The sequence below is a fragment of the Lithobates pipiens genome, unplaced genomic scaffold, assembly GCF_037356315.1.
Source record: "Lithobates pipiens isolate NorthernLeopardFrog02 unplaced genomic scaffold, aLitPip1_a1.2 Scaffold_19, whole genome shotgun sequence".
NCBI lineage: Eukaryota > Metazoa > Chordata > Amphibia > Anura > Ranidae > Lithobates > Lithobates pipiens.
This window is the reverse complement of record NW_027507764.1, coordinates 436,774,980-436,788,602: the sequence shown is the minus strand read 5'-3', so window position 1 is coordinate 436,788,602 and position 13,623 is coordinate 436,774,980. Positions and strand designations below refer to the sequence as shown.

Genomic DNA, 13,623 nt, shown 5'->3' with positions numbered 1-13,623 from the left:
TGCTAAATCATTTCTCTAGTAGGGAGGATAAGCAATTATATTTTACTGTGCTCTCCTACTGCCTTTAAAGATATAGAAATATAGACAAGTTTGTATTCCACAAGTCATACAACAGTCTTGGTTGGCAGAATAAAAAAGGCATGGCTACAATATGCAGTTTAAAGCGGAGGTCCACCCTAAAGTGGACCTCCGCTCATCGGAACCCTCCCCCCCTCCGGCGCCACAATTGGCACCTTTCAGGGGGGAGGGGGGTGCAGATACCTGTACAGTACAGGTATTCTGCACCCACTTCCGGGATAGCTCTCTGCGGAAAGGGGCGTATTATATGCCCCTTTCCGCAAGTGCCCGTCCCTTTCCGCAAGTGCCCCGCTGCCTGCTGGGAAACACACAGATCCCAGAGGCAGCGGGGACCGACCTTATTGCGCAGCGCGATTCGCGCATGCGCAGTAGGGAACCGGGAAATGAAGCCGAAAGGCTCCATTTCCTGATTCCCATACCCAAGATGGCGGCGGCAGCACCCGACATACGATCTACAGATCGGCTTCGGGTGCCGACATCGCGGGCGTGCTGGACGGGTAAGTGTCACTATTTTAAAAGTCAGCAGCTGCAGTATTTGTAGCTGCTGGCTTTTTAAAAAAAAGAAAAAAAAACGCGGAGTCCGGGTGGACTCCCGCTTTAAATAAATAAAAAAAATCACACAAAAAGGTCTTGATTTGCAAAAGATTATAATTCAATGGTGCATAAAAACATTAGTAGTGTCAAGTCCTCTTTATTAAGGATGAGCTCAGGTGTGTTCGCAGTCTGCATATACAGAGCCCGCCAGGAGGTCGGCACTGTACAGCGCTAATCACAGACAGTGACATTTCTCGATCTCCGCAGCCGTGGAGAGGGTAAATGTCTCACTGCCTGTGATTAGCACTGTGTAGTGCCGACTTCCTGGCGGGCTCTGCACGTGCGGGTTGCGAACACGCCTGAGCTCATCCTTACTCTTTATATCCTGCCCCTAATTCAAGAAGTCTAAGGGCAGAGCGCCATCAATCAGCTTGTACACTGGGTATCTGTGCTGCAATTTTGGCAGCTCTGGGTCTGGACGTACTCCGAGCCAAGCACTTCCTGGTTCAGGATCAGCAGGAGGAGATTGCAAAACAGAGGTCCTATTCAAGAAAACATTGCTTTCTAAAAAAAAAAAAAAAAAAAATAATTATACTCCCCTATGGTAGGAGGATACAGCATCAATTTGATGCTACATCTGTCCCCCGCCGGCTTGGTGGTAAGAACTGAGCAATCAAATGCTGCTGATCTCTCAGTTTTGCCCTCCACTCTAAGCAGAGAGCTGGTACTGTCAGTCACAGGCTCTCTGCTCTGTCCCTCCAGCGCTCACTGGAACGCTGGGCTGTGGATGGGGCAAAGGGGCTGGCTCAGGCTCCAATTACCAGAATAAATTTATATTCTGACAAGTGGAATTCATAAACGCTCAAACGCTTGAAGCCCCAAAACTAGGAGCACTCTACTAGGCTAATTTAGAGTATGAACGTTAAAGTGGAATTACACTTCATCTTAACACTGCAAACCAAAAATGCAATTTAAATATGTTTTTAATATTCAAAGCAAACTCAACCATCCATGTCTCCATGCTTTATTTATTTGGGAAATCACTTTGAAAAAGTAAGGGCAGATGATTCATGTATCATTTACCTCCTGGAGTCCACCTGACCTTAGCTCAGGTAAGCAAGCAGGAGAAAGTGTATTTAGCTGAGAAAGCCTCTCCTTCCCTCCTCCTCTACTGAAGACTCCTCAAATGTATGACTTAATTTGCCTAGACATGGAAACCAGGAGGTAAAAAGTTTAAACCAAGCAAATATGATATACTTTCTTATCCATTTACTAATGCTAGCAGCATAAGGATTAAAAATAGTCAATGTTGACTGACAGAGCGAAGTTCTGCTTTTAAAGCTAGCCTACTATCTCATACCTTCCACACTGTTGCCATCCTTCCCGATGTTGGGTGTATAGAGAAGCTCCTGACTTTACTATGTATTTGCATAGACTGCTGTTTGAGGCTCTCAGGGCATGTTGTTGAAGATACACACTACCATCTTAAAAGAGAAGTTCACCTTTAGAACAAAAATAAATAAATGCACATTTTTTTACAAAAATATGCATTTATTTTTTGTAATGGACCTGTAAAACATTGCACCCATGATCAGCAGATCGTAGGTGTAATTCCACGGTTCTGCAGATTGTCTGTGTATCTGTCTGGCTGTACCTCCAATATGGGCAGGCAGTTACACTGTGACAGGAAGCATGAATGAACTACCATGGCTCTGTTGGACCTTGTCCGCAAAGGCTGTCCCATTCACAGAACACTGTGAAAGGATGATGTGGACGGAGCCACACACAGCTGCGTTTGTTGCAGACTGCGACAGCTAGCGAAGGGAAAATATCCCCCCGCTAGCTGTCAGAACAGGGGATCAAGGGGGAGCGGGAGCCAGTGCATCTGTGTCATGTTACACACTAAATATGGGCATAACATGTTACAAAAGGTGAACTTATCCTTTAAGGTGCTTAGATTGTATACCTTTTACAATTCCAAGATGACAAATTTACTTTAATTTACCGGTTTAGACATGAATGACTATTTTTTACCAAAGATAGACCTCTTCCAACACAGTACACTGCTCTACAACAAATCAGTGAAAGCTGAATAACTTATTTTAAGCAGCAGCAGTTTTTACTAGCTAAATCCAGTAGAGGTTTTAACTTGTCATTTATGACATTCCAAAGTTAGACTTTTTGCCTTTTTAATTATTTATTGTTAAATTTATGAGACTATTAATAATTTAAGAATCTTGTGGCCAAGCACAGATGTACTTTTTGAATCTCCGTTCTCTACATTGCTGTACAGCTATTCACTTCTATTTCAAACAAGAAACTGCAATATGGAGCTCTGGTGAATCCACAATATTATCTCCAAATCTGCTAGTTGCAATCAATTATCTGAGGCATATTGGATGTAAAGGATATACTACTTTGTGTATATATGTGTTGTGTAATAGATGTTAACTATTACGTAATCCAGATAGCAAAACCATTACAATATAGACCTAGGAGGATTGAGAGAGGATGGGGGCTTGGACAGTGTAGACCAGGGGTAGGCAACCTGGGGCCCTCCAGCTATTGTGGAACTACATTTCCCATGAGGCATTGCAAGACTGGCAGCTACAATCACTCCCAGAGGCATGATGGGACTTGTAGTTCTGCAACAGCTGGAGGGCCCCAGGTTGCATACCCCTGGTGTAGACTGTGGAGAGTCAGCCTGGGTTAGGTGAAGAGAGGGTTAATGGAAGACGGCAAGTACTTCCCTTTCAGGCCTGCTTATTAGGCAGCTGGTCTGAGATGCTAGGGGTGTCTGTTTTGCTATCAGAGCTGAGGAGACCTTGATGTTGGATGGAAGCCTCTTGTCTCTGACTTGAACCTGCTGGATGAGCTTGCCTGAACTGGGACTTTGCTATAAATAAAGCTGTTTTAAGTGGACTGAACTGTGTCACAGTTGCCCGTTTACCCCTTAGATCCCTACAACAGGTATGAAATTTCTAATGCCCTGTAATATGGATAGAATATCATTATAAAGTCCAAATGCAAAGGAAAAAAAAGCACTCTTGAATTGTGCATGTCTTGAAATAGCCATCAAGTAGATGCCCAATACACGTCCTCTTAGCCCTTGTACACACGGTCGGGGATTCCGACGGAATGTGTCCTATCGGACCGTTTTGTCGGATAATCCGACTGTGTGTGGTCTCCATCGGACTGTTTCTGTCGGAGTATCCAACGGACCAAGTTTTCCAACTTGTCCGTAAATTTTTCCCACAAAATGCTCCAATCGGACATACTCCGATCATGTGTAGCCTACTCCGACGGACAAAGTGCCACGCATGCTCAGATCAAATTCTTAGACCAAAGCTATTGGCTACTAGCCTGAACGTAGTCCCACCGTAACGAAATAACGTCATCACGTTATATACAATCGGATTTTCCGACAACTTTGTTCGGCTGTGTGCATGCAACAGTTTTGGACAAAATCCATCAGACAAAATCCAACGGATTTGGTTGTCAGAATGTCCGACCGTGTGTACAAGGGCTTAGACTTCTAACTTCTTAGAAGGCATAAGAAGTCAACATTGGGTAAAAAAGAATCTTGATCAGTTAGCTCTATTAGGTGTTGAATGAACTTAAAGTGGAAATGTACCCATAACAATTTGATAAAAAAACATTTCTTAGCAAGAGACATACATTCCATGTTAAGAATTATACTACCCAAAATTGGTGTATACTGTATTTTTTTTTTTTCTTCTTTCTGGAGGCTGCCATTTGGGTGAAGCACAGAGCCTCTGAGCAGCAGTAAATAATTAGGCTGTCAGCAGATCAGCATGTAGTGGTTCTGATTTGCGGCACAATGCAGAAAATAAAGAGCAACTGAGCATATGCAGAGCAGGGTGAGATGGTGTATTGCTGGAATATAGACAATATAGGCACTAATGTTTACCGTTTTTACATGGCTATACCTGCAAAAGAGGGCAACCTGAAGTGATCTAGCAGGATTTCATTTTCTGACTAAAGTTCTACTTTACAAATTGTTTGTCAAGAAGATGTGCAATGCTCTTAAAGGTATCCCTATGATGAACAGACTGTCCCCAAACAAGCACAGTATTGTTGGTTTTGGAGATTATATACAGTGAAACAATTTGGTGTGATTATACACGGTGACAGTAGCTGGTGTGATGGTCAGTGACATAACTGGTGGAAGCATCTTTGGATCACTTAACAGTTCAGTACATGCTTCAAGGGTCATAAAAAGTGACCACAGATCCCAGACTGCTTGTTATGGTCCATTTGCATTATAGGCCAAGTTTTCTTTCACAGGAACTGACATATCCCATGACATATCCCATTAGTAAAGTGTTGACAAGATAAAAGTAAGATTGTTTTTGTTTCTCTAGTGCATGAGATGATGAAAAAGATGAGGGAGCATCACACACCACAGCAGAAGTCAACAGAACAAAGGTGGAGATATAGGGGACTAACTGCTATTTAATGCCTAGCTCAATCTCAAACTTTAGCAAATCCACCTCCTATAACACAGGTGGACACTAATAAGAGGCAATGATGAGGGAGTGGGGTGCTCCAGGCCAAAGGGATTTGGTCAGAATCCATACAATACACAAACAAAGATTTGGGGGGCACACATTTTTGCATGTGTGAGCTCTAATATTTTGTTTTATTGAGGCGGACAGATCGGGAATTTTTTTTTATTTTTTTAGGACCAGTGACATTATTACAGCTAAAAATAATAGCCTCTGATCACTGTATAAATGGCACTGGCAGGGAAGGGGTTAACACCAGGGGTCGATGAAGGGGTTAAGTGTTCCGTAGGGAGGTGTTTAACTGGGAGGGGGGTGTGGACTGACTGGAAGTACAGAGAGATCGTTGTTCCTGATCATTAGGAGCAGATGATCACACTGTACTCTCCTGACAGAACGGGGATCTGTTTACATTGGCAGATCCCTGTTCTGCCTCTGAGGAGTGATCACGGGTGGCTGGTATCACGGCCCCTGGACCCGTGCATTGGCTCCCCCGCTGTGCAGTGGGTGCACGCCTGCCCCCAGTAACTCGTGCATGAATCAACATATGGGTCAGTGGGGAGGTCCTTAAGTGGTTAAAGAGACGGAAAGTGCAGGAGTTCAGGAGTCGGTAGCAAGTAACACTATTAAGTGATGCAGAGTTTATGGAATATCAGGGTATCGAAAGGCTCCACTATAAGACTGGGGGCTACCGCTGCCTGCCTATGTGATTTGGGACATGTGGGCCAGAGAAACGGAATCAGTCAGTGAATAGACAACAATAGGCAAAGAGAGGAAAAGGGACAGTCACTTGCCAATATATTGGCTGCTTGGCAGCGGGCAGTCTGTGAGGGAGCTGCAGGCACCAGACAGAACTGCTGATCTGATCCAGGGCCAAAAGTAAAGCGCAATGGGCGGGACTTAATTGGCAGTGCAGGCGTCATGCATATTACATCAGTCACTGCACAGGTCATGTCGCCTGTCACCGGGCCCAGCAGATTACTGTAGTGCTACACACAGTAACGGCTGCAATGCAGATCACTCCGCCTGTCAATTTTATTTTGCGGTTGCCGACCAGTGTGGTGGCATTTGGCACTTAGGCAGGATACTCTGGGGGAAGTTGGACCCCCCCCCCCCCCCAACCTCCTCCTTGCCTACACCCCTTACCGACACCTGCATTGCTGACAACTCCTGGGCACCCCAACACTGTTCAGATCATTCATAGATTACAGAATAGCTGAACTGTGCTGAATAGATTTTGCCCCACCTTCAGGCCAACAGGAGCAGAATTTAGAAAGAGAAGCCCACCAAAATTCAAAAGTAAAGGGAAGTATTCCAATGAGATGAATTTTTGGAGGTAACTTGGAAAGATTCATCCAGACCTGTGAAATGAGATGTAAATGAGATGACAAAAGCTGACAGTAGCATTCCTTCATGCATTACTCCTAATAAATAAATAACCATCTGTTCGATTTTACCAAGACAGAGAGGAGGACGGCTGCTAATTTGCTCTCATCCTCCAAAACAGAAGGGAAGTATGACCACTTATACTGAATAGGTTGCCTAACTTAAGTAAATGGCTCCCACAGGCTTTACATCACATCCATGTTTAATGTACAGAGGCAAAAGTGCATGGCTCTCAGATTTTGAGTCCATCAGGATACAGGTTCTTACAGGGGTCTGGAAGTTACCAAAAGTGTGTGGATGAGCTGCGTTTTTACTGCCAACTGCTCCCCCTTTGGCTTCAAAGGCAACGGCTGAGGGCGCACACACGTCGTGGTCATGGACCTTTTCTTCACAGCTGCAGCAGGAATTAACCCCCTACTGCGCTCAGCAGGCAATACACATGGTTGGGGTGTAGGAGTGCGGCTTTTGGGGAGGTTAAAGCAGGTAGTGAGAAGGCGACATATCACCTCTTCACATCTGTCAGAGGCCACACTGATTGCTTTTCAGGGGGGAGACAGCCCTTGCTACTAGTGTAAATATGCCCTTAAAATTATACTAAAGTTGTTTGTTATTTTTAAAAGGAAAAAAAAAAAGTTATACTTACCTGCTCTGTGCAGTGGTTTTGCACAGAGCAGCTCCAATCCTCCCCTTCTTTGGTCCCTCCTCTGTGTTCCTGGCCTCTCCCTCCTGTCGAGTGCCCCCCCCCCCACAGCAAGCAGCCTGCTATGGGGGTACCTGAGCCAAAGTGATGTGTCCATTCAGGCACGGAGCCATGGTTCAGCCCCACCCCCTCTCCTGATTGGCTAACTGACTTTGACAACAGCGGGAGCCAATAGCGCCACTGCTGTGTCTCAGCCAATCAGGAGGGAGAGTCCCGGATGGCTGATGCGCTTGTGCACAGTGCTGGATCGAGATGGGGCTCAGGTAATTAGGGAGGCTGCTGCACACTGAGTTTTTATCTTAATGCATTAAGATGATAAAAAAAAAAACTTCCGCCTATAGAAACACGTTAAGAATTTTGCAGGCATATTGTCCAGTGCATTATTAAAGAATTCTCAAAAAAATAAAAAAAATAAAAAAAACACCTGGTGTTGCTGATCAACAAAATAACATGTAGGTTAAAATAAAATGGTGAAATCAAAGGACTCTTTCACATAGGTGGCAGCCCTTGTTGCCCTTTCTGAAAAGCCATCCATGGTTGATGGCTTTTCAGAGGGAAGTTGACAATCTGTTGGAAGGCAATAGGTCACCTCCTTACTGCGTGTTTTAGCCCTGAAATGGCTAAACCATTGTGCTGCAACCACAAGCATTGCATGTGCTTACAGGGCAGCTTATTGGGCAGCATTTGGCAGCAGTACAGCTCACTGAATGCAACAGAGGGTATCATTTTTGCCATGGCTGTGAAGAAAGAAATCACGACTGCTGCATGTGTACAGCCCTGAAGAGCTTACGTTCTCCTTTATAATGGCACTGGATAAAGCAGCGTTGGTTGTCAAGTGCAACCATTAATAGCTGTGAATCAAGTTGTCCTCACATGGCCTGGTTCAGTGTGTACAGAGCTGACCATAGTGACTCTGTACCTTGGGATCACTGTAACTGATCAGAGAGTGACCAATCACAGTGATCACAGGCAGAGCTGCTGATAGAAATCCCAGAGCCTAGTACAACCTACCTGACAGGGCCCAGGTGGTCTGGCTGTGTGGCTTTATTAGCGTCCCTGATCATAGGTGAAAACAGTATAGTGTGTACATCTGTGAGCCCTCCACTTCCTCTTACAGAAGAGGAACTAATGAATAGTCATTCATTCATTCATTCCAGAGAAATCCACAGATCACTGCTGCAGCATATAAGGATGCCCCACCCCCCATACAGCTGATCCCTAACTTGGCTCTCTATGTGAGCTGTGTATTAACCCTTCATGTTAACCTTTTCATCTCCTCCTTCCCTCTATGTATGATTTGTAAGCACCATATCTAGTACACCGTTACCAAACTTCACATTTTAACCCCCTCAATTCCAGCATTTATTTTCTTTTTCAAAAAGTTGTGACAAAAAAATGAGATCACTTTGGGTTAAATAGACAGGTTGGGACTGTTCGTATTGTCCTGCCATTTTTATTTCCGAACAGAGTATAGTTACAAAACAAAAAGCAAATATTACCAAAAGAAAGATCTATGGGTCTCATATGAGTATTAGACGGGTACTCAAGTGGTCATAGATGGGTTGGCAGAATCAGGAAAGCTGGCCTGGAAATCTTACCACTTCAGTGTGTAAAATATACTTTTGGTGACAATATATTAGGCTGCTTTATAATAAGGAGGATTCTGATCAACACTAGCTGTGTTCAAAATAAGCTGCCATATCGGCAAGCATCCTGGGAATATTGCTGCCATAATAATGTGAATACACCAAGGGGTTGTGCATCTACACTAGTTCACTGTAGTACTAAGCAATTGTCTTCTCTTCCTACCAGTTAACCCCTAATTGCCTTGTGTACTGCTGTCCATGGTACTTAATATCTGCACCTTCTATTGTAGCATTGGACGTGCACTGCACTTATACTAGGTGTGCTATTCAGGGGGCATAAATTGGGGGGAGTTTTACAACATTCTCCAATACCCCAAAGTGGGATTCCAGCATCCCCCCCCCCCCAAAAAAAAGTGTCCCTTAAAAGATTTCAACTGGACAAACACAACCATTAGAGGGCCTGGGGCAGTACCCTATACTGGTATTGTACATTCAAATACTAGCTGTATGTTTTTTAGTCCTGGTTCACACTGATGCGTTGTGGAAAACGCAAGATTCGCTGTGTTTCCCTGCATTGCACTGCAAAGCAATCACACGGCGTCCATGCGATCTGCTGCTGGTGTCAATCTAAGACTATTGACACCCCAAAACAGATTTGCAAAATGCAGTGCAACTGTCAGAATCACATTGCATGAGTGTGAAAACCCATGCAATGCGATTCAGGTGCAGTGAAAAGAAAAAAAAAGTCCTGCACCATTTTGGTGCGAATGTGATTTGCAAATACAGTGCGATTTCTGTGCGAATCACATGTGGTGCTCCACAGGCACCAGCGTGAACCTAGGCTCAGTACTGAGTAATGCACCTATAGCCTCGTTCACATCGGCACGATTTGACAAGTCTAATTGCATGCCAAATCTTAGCCTATTGCCGGCATCAACACTGTCCCAATAGGTGCAGCACTGCACCAATTTCCAAAAGAATTTCCTGCACTACTTTTGGCGCCACAGATGTCTTTCAAATTGCCCCCAAACTCGCACTGAAATGCGGATTTGAAATCATGCAAGTTCAGCTAAACTTGCACAATTTTGAGCCAGTGTTCAGTGTGAACATACCCTTAGACCGAAAGCTTTCGCAAGCAGGACCCTCCTCGCCCCCTAGTCTTGAATAGTATAACTGTATAACTGTACTGTTGCCCTTTTTTTCTAAATCATGGTGCAGCGGCTGGAGCTATATACATTTTGTATAATAGTAGTAATAATAATAATACGCTGCAGGTATTGTAAACTTTGATATGTTCATAACAAAGATTTTGACACAACAAAGGTTGAATTAAAGTGTATCTAAACCCCCCAAAAAATAGAGTTTTATAAAACTGCAGCCTATCAATTTCTAGATGAGGAAACTGCATGTTTTTTTTTTTGTTTTTTTAAACCTTTTTTTTTCACCTGTTGATCCTGCCAGTAAGGGCTTATTCACGTGGGCAGCCAGGGGGCTGTAAAAGCAGGTAGTTGAGCAAAAGTTTTAGAACCCCTGACCCCTCCATCCAAAGAAAAACAGCTGCGGTGCTTTGATTCACGGCCAAAATTAAACAGCATGTTATAATCCATGGGCTGAATGTGACCCATAAAGGTGTAATGTATGTGACTGCAGAGCATGATCTGGCATTTACAGGAGGCATGTTGCCTCTTCACCAGCTTTGAAAGGTAATCTGCAGTGGATCACTTTCCACAGGGCCTCAAGAGCGACTTGCATGTATGAGCAAGCCATTTGGCTGTTATTTTTCAGCTTCTTTTAACAGAACAAGCCGTTTAGAAAAAGTGACAGACTGTTTACAATGGTCCACTTTTATTCATTTAGTTAGTTCTTTTATCCCAAAAGGAAAAAAAAAAATTCCATGACTGTTTAAAAGTAATAGCAGGCGCAGTGGCATAGCGTGGCGGGTGGGGGCCACCGCCCCGGGCGCAAAATTTAGAGGGGTGCTGTCATGAGTGTGGACCGTCTAGCACGGGGATAAAAGCCCCTTGTTAAAAAGGGAGAATCCACATTGTTTAGCAACAGCGGCCGTTCTTGTGGTGCCGGTGGGTAGCTGGGGGATCTGTATCACGGTGGTGATCAGCGAGGGGCCAAGCTGAGGACAGAAGGGCTGGCCGCCTAAGAGCCCGGGACTGGGGAGAATAGTTCCACCATGGCCGCCTCCTCCTTGACCTAGCCCCCCTGACCCCCCCCCCCCCCCAAGAGATGAGAAGCAGCGGATGTAGCATCTCCCGTGCCTCCAGGGCATGGATCGTTTGAACTTCCTCTCCGCACTAACATGAGGCCTGGAGAACAGGCTGACTGAGGACCCAGAGGACTTGCGAGGAGGCGCACGTTGCCAGGGATCCGCTAGAAAGATCAAAGGACCCCCGGATCAAGGAGACAGACTGGCATGGAAGATAGGGCTAGCAGTCTCTCTTATCACCCCCTAAGGCCCCTCTCAACCCCCCCCCCCCCCACTTTCCCTCAGCTCCACCGTCTTCCTGATCCCAATGTCTCTCTCTGCCTCTCTCTTAGTGAATCCAAATCACCAGTGCTGCAAAAACACACAATTGTGCAAATATATAAATAAATAAACTCGTTTTATAAAATAATAAATAAGTTCATTCATAGCCATGTTTTTTGGATGCTTTTTATTGATTATTATATGAAATGTTTATTTATTTATATATTTGCACAATATTGTGTGTTCTTGCAGCACTGGTGATTTGGATTCACTACCCAGTAGGGCTATCTTAGAATTATTGTATTTGATGAATTATTATATGACATTTTCTGTGCTTTATTTGCACAATGAGGTTGAGGTTTCTTGCAACACTGGTGATTAGGACTCGCTACCCGGTAGGGTTTTTTTTTTCCATAATATTTCAGTTAATGGGAGCTACATACCAGTATGTCATATTCACACCATAATGCTTGTTGCAGCACCGTGCCGTTGGGGTATTGACCCCGACGGCACGGTGCTGCAACAAGTATTATAGTGTGAACATGACATATGTAGCTCCCATTAACTGAAATATTATAAAATCCCGCCACCTAATGCCTATGATGACTAACGTGTAGAAAAGATGTAAACACCTATTTTCAGACTGTCTAGTCATGTTATCCCCTGTGTGAGCCAGTGGTGTATGCAGGAGAGAGGAGGGAGCACCAACAACAGATGGGACATAGGAACCTATGCATGATGTCATCACTCCAGGCTTTACCAGTCATTGTCAAGCATGCTCTCCTCTCCCCTACAGCCACCACTGTCTCACACAGGGGATCATGTGACCAGACTGGAACTAGCTGAAAATAGGCAAGTCTGTGGGTCAAGGGGGCACAAATTACTTGCCTCGCCCCGGGCGCTGACAAACTACGCTACGCCACTGAGCAGGAGTTATGCTTCAGGCTGGGTTCACACTATTGCGAATCAGATGCAGATTGCCCCATCCAATTTGCATGTCAGGAGACTGTGACCATCTCTGTATGGAGCCAGTTCAACCGTCTCTGGAGTGAATTGCACAGTCCTGTGCGTCTTCTGGTCCCTCTCAGGTCCGGATTCTGCCAAAAATTTGGGCCTGAAATGGTGAACATGGACCCCTGCTGTGAGCCACTCCGTGTGGCAGTGTGAACCCAGCCTAAATGTATGACTATTATATAAAGTTTATCGATCTCTGCTAGTCCATCTAACACTAACCGCTCCACAGATTAACAATGCTGCTGTCCAAGGGTGGCTATGTTGTTCCTCCATAGATACAGTAGAGCAGTAAGTGTAACCACCCTAAGGCTGGATTCACACCTATGCATTTTGTGTGCTTTTTGCATTTTGCAGATTTGCACTGCAGATCGCGTTCCATAGGAAACCATGTTAAAATGGACTGTAGTGCAAATCTGAAAAATGCAAAAAGCACCAAAACTGCATAGGTGCGAATCCAGACTCAGACAGGAAGTGTTACTAGCTTGGTCACCAGAAGATGTAAATCAAGAAACAAAGAAAAGTAATGCAGTTGCTACATGTAAAGATTGCAAAGCTGCAATATATATATATATATATATATATATATATATATATATATATATATATATATATATATATATATATATATATACACACACACACACACACACACACACACACACATTGCATATGTATGTATATAAAAAAAGTGGAGATATTCGGGGGTAGGAATGCTTTGTTTGAATTGTCATTTGTCTCAGCTCGCATAACTATTCGGTACCTGATTTACCTACAAAGTGAATGTCATGAAGCAAAACACCAGAGAATGCTATAATAATATACTCATGCTAGTTCTGGGGCAGTGATGCTAAACCAGCTCCCTTATGGCCTTTGAACTAGTGCATAGCAATTATCAGAATAGCTTCTATCACTGCCTGATCACACAGCTGCCTGCCTTCAAGACAGAGCCCATAGTAATAATATCCATCTCATAGGAACCTTGTAAATTGACACACACTTGGAGCCCATGTATAAAAAGCTACATAATATATTTTTGCTTTACTACTTGTTCTCCAATGTAATCAGCAGATTGGTGAAGAAAGTGAACAAAACAAGCAAAATCTGAGTTCTGGTCTTTCAGATCCGGTTCTACATTGGGAAACAAGGAATTCCACATTGTTGCGAGTTGCGAGCTGTAGTGACTTAAAGTAAATTCTACAATGAATTTATTAAAGCTTAGTATTGCTAATCAGTTCCGGTATTCTTTGCCTCTAGATCACGTAATAAGCATTAGGTTTTATATTTTGTGCAAGTCATTCCCCCGGACAAGAGCGGCTTTGA

General features: G+C 44.1%; 1 protein-coding gene across 1 annotated transcript in view; it reads right to left on the bottom strand.

Moving 5' to 3' along the window:
- Window positions 1–13,623, bottom strand: part of MAPRE2 (microtubule associated protein RP/EB family member 2) — a 261,893-nt gene that overhangs the window by 241,617 nt on the left and 6,653 nt on the right. The gene's annotated exons all lie outside the window — the stretch shown is intronic.